Source organism: Numida meleagris, chromosome Z (assembly GCF_002078875.1).
Source record: "Numida meleagris isolate 19003 breed g44 Domestic line chromosome Z, NumMel1.0, whole genome shotgun sequence".
NCBI lineage: Eukaryota > Metazoa > Chordata > Aves > Galliformes > Numididae > Numida > Numida meleagris.
This window is the reverse complement of record NC_034438.1, coordinates 68767559-68770407: the sequence shown is the minus strand read 5'-3', so window position 1 is coordinate 68770407 and position 2849 is coordinate 68767559.

Sequence of the window (2849 nt, the reverse complement as noted above, 5' to 3'; positions counted from 1 at the left end):
GCATGAGCCAGCTCATGTTTCTGTGATTTCTAAAAATAAAATCGATTGCTGCGGAGTCCAGACTCAGGACAGGTACAACTGCACTGGGCAATGGATCTGAAGCAAAAAAGGCCAACAAAAAAGCTCTTTTTAAGGCTTTCTTTTGAAGCCAGCATCAGTGCTGTGCTTGTGCTGGGCCTGATCTGCTGGGCCCACATGGGCCTAGGCTGGCCTGGGAGTTTCAGCCACAGGAGAGGAAGAGAGTACCCGATCTCACAAATATTTGATATCTTTTTTTATGGAAAAGTGGGAGGGAGGCATAAAATGTAGCTACTGGATTCCAGTGGCACTAACTCATTTTATCAGAGGATTAAATATGACAAATTGAAGCCATCTCTTTCTTGTCACAAGAGTTTCTAGTTTATTGGTCCCCAGAGTTCTTAGGAAATTTGCAATGCATGAAAAAATCTGTAAGCAATGAAACTGACACAGACATATGAAGGCGAACAACATGGGGAAATGGTGGATACTAAGCCTATGAAAATCAAGGATCTAAAATATTTTTATGTTGCACAGAATAAGGTCTACCACTGACTATGTAGCTATCATGTTATAAATACCTGAAATTTTTCATGACAGAGAAAAAATTGTATATGTTAAATTTGCTGTCTGGCGAAATGTCACAACTGTCCACAAAAGAGAGATTTCAGGTTTTTATCTGCGGATCAGTAGGTCTTATCTTAGTCTTCTGTTAATTTTTAAATAAGAAGGAAGTAAATTATCTACCAAAATTATAGATAGCCTAATAACAATCTTTCTTAGTGTTCCTAAATGTTTCAGTCTTTTGAAAGCGTATTCAGACCACTAGCCTAGGCAAAACAATAAATGGAAAAAATACTGGCAGTGCAAAGCAGCTGACTTTGCTGCAGCTGAGTATCTCGCCTTTGGTATTCCTTCCTACAGTTTTTTTCACTAAAAATGAAAAAAACAGCATTACCTGTGAGATAAGATACTCTTCCTGTCTTTCTCTAGCAGCCTTCTTCTTTTTATTGGCTGTGTAAAGCTTCCAGCAGCCAGTGACATGGCTGAGAAGTTTGTAATATTGGAGTTCTGGTAAGGCAGAAAAATGGAATGAAGCCAGATTACTGTCCAGGCAGCAAGTACTGCACAAGGACTTGAGACGTGGGGGTTTCAAACCTCTCACTTCCATTCCTGCCTCAGGTAAAGAAGCTGCACATAAGTGGGAATGTACCAGATGCTCAAACCTGTTAGGTTTCTCTGGAGAGTATGGAGTAGTGGCATTCTCCCACCATTTACCTTTTCTTTTTTAGCTGAAACGGTATGTAGCTTCAAGTGTTGCTGAATAAAATCCACAGTTTTGAATAAAGTCCACATAGTGTTGGGTGTGTCTTACTCAAGAGGCTAGAAAACCTATCCCCCCTCTTCCTCCTAAATGCCTTTGATAGTTGCTAAATTTTGACATGTTCAACTCTTCTTGGAGTTGTAGTTGGAACTGAAGCTTCATAATACTACTGCTGATTTCTTTTTCTTTCTTTTTTATTACTTCTCCTTGGAATTAAGTCAACTTAGCAGCAGACAAAAAATCAAGTCATAAAAAATCAAAATGATCAATTCAAACCCATTCTAGCCAAAACACTTGTCACAAAAGGAATAATTAACTAATCAGTATAAGCAAATGAAGTTATTTACCACTGAGAGACTGATAACTGTAATAAAATTCAACTTTCACAATATATTTACTGTATCTATCATTACCCAAGCATTACGTCCACTCATTTCAATCATACATTTTCTTCCATGAGAAATGCATTTTTCCTACTGAATGAGCAGCAGAGGTTGCAAGCCTGATCACAGTGCACAGATAGAAGAGCTTGTCAATGGTGTTAAACATGATTCTCCTCAATTCTACTGTTGTCATGAACAGTCTCTTAGTTGTTTATACTATTCAGGATCCTGTTAGGGAGCAAAGCTTGGAATTCAGTTTTGAAGGGTAAAGGGGTCCAGGAAGTCTGGAGACTCCTCAAGAAGGAAGTCTTAAAGTCGTATGAGCAGACTGTCCCCCTGCGCCATAAGAAGAGCCGGTGGGAAAGATTGGTGTGGATGAACAGGAAGTATTTTCTGAAAATCCAGGACAAAAACATAGTCTGCCTCCTGTGAAAGAAGGGGCAGACAACTAGGAAGGAGTACAAGGATGTTGCTAGGATTTGCAGGGAGAAAATTAGAAAGGCAAAAGCCCATCTTGAACTCAAACTGGCCACTGGAGTATAAGAGAACAACAAACATTTTTACCACTACGTTAACAATGAGAGAAGGACCAAGGAGGATCTCCATATTTTACTGTATCTGGTGGGGAGTGTGACCACTGAGGATAAGGAAAAGGCTGAGATTCTCAACGTCTTCTTTACCTCTGTCATTAAAATTCAGACCAGGTATCCTCAGGGTACTCTATCCCCTGACCTGGAAGTCTTGGATGGCAAGAAGAATAAGTCCCCATAATTCAGGTAGAAACAGAGGTGTACTACTGCACCTGGACTTCTCCAAGACCATGGGGGTGGAAGGGATACATTTGAGGATGCTGAGAAAGCTGGCAGAGGTGGCTGCCAAGCCACTTTCGACCATCTATCAGCTTTCCTGGTCAGCTGGAGAATCCCAGAGGACTGGGGACCTGCCAGTGTGACTCTGATGTACAAGGATTGTAAAGAGGAAGCAATTCACCTGTATGACCAGAAGGGGGTCCATCCCTTCCTAGCCTCATTTAAGGGCTGGCATTCACTGGGGTATTGTGCTCACCTTGGAGACTGCCTCCTTTACTCCAAAGGAGGTTTGATGAGCCCTGATCCTTGGAAAAG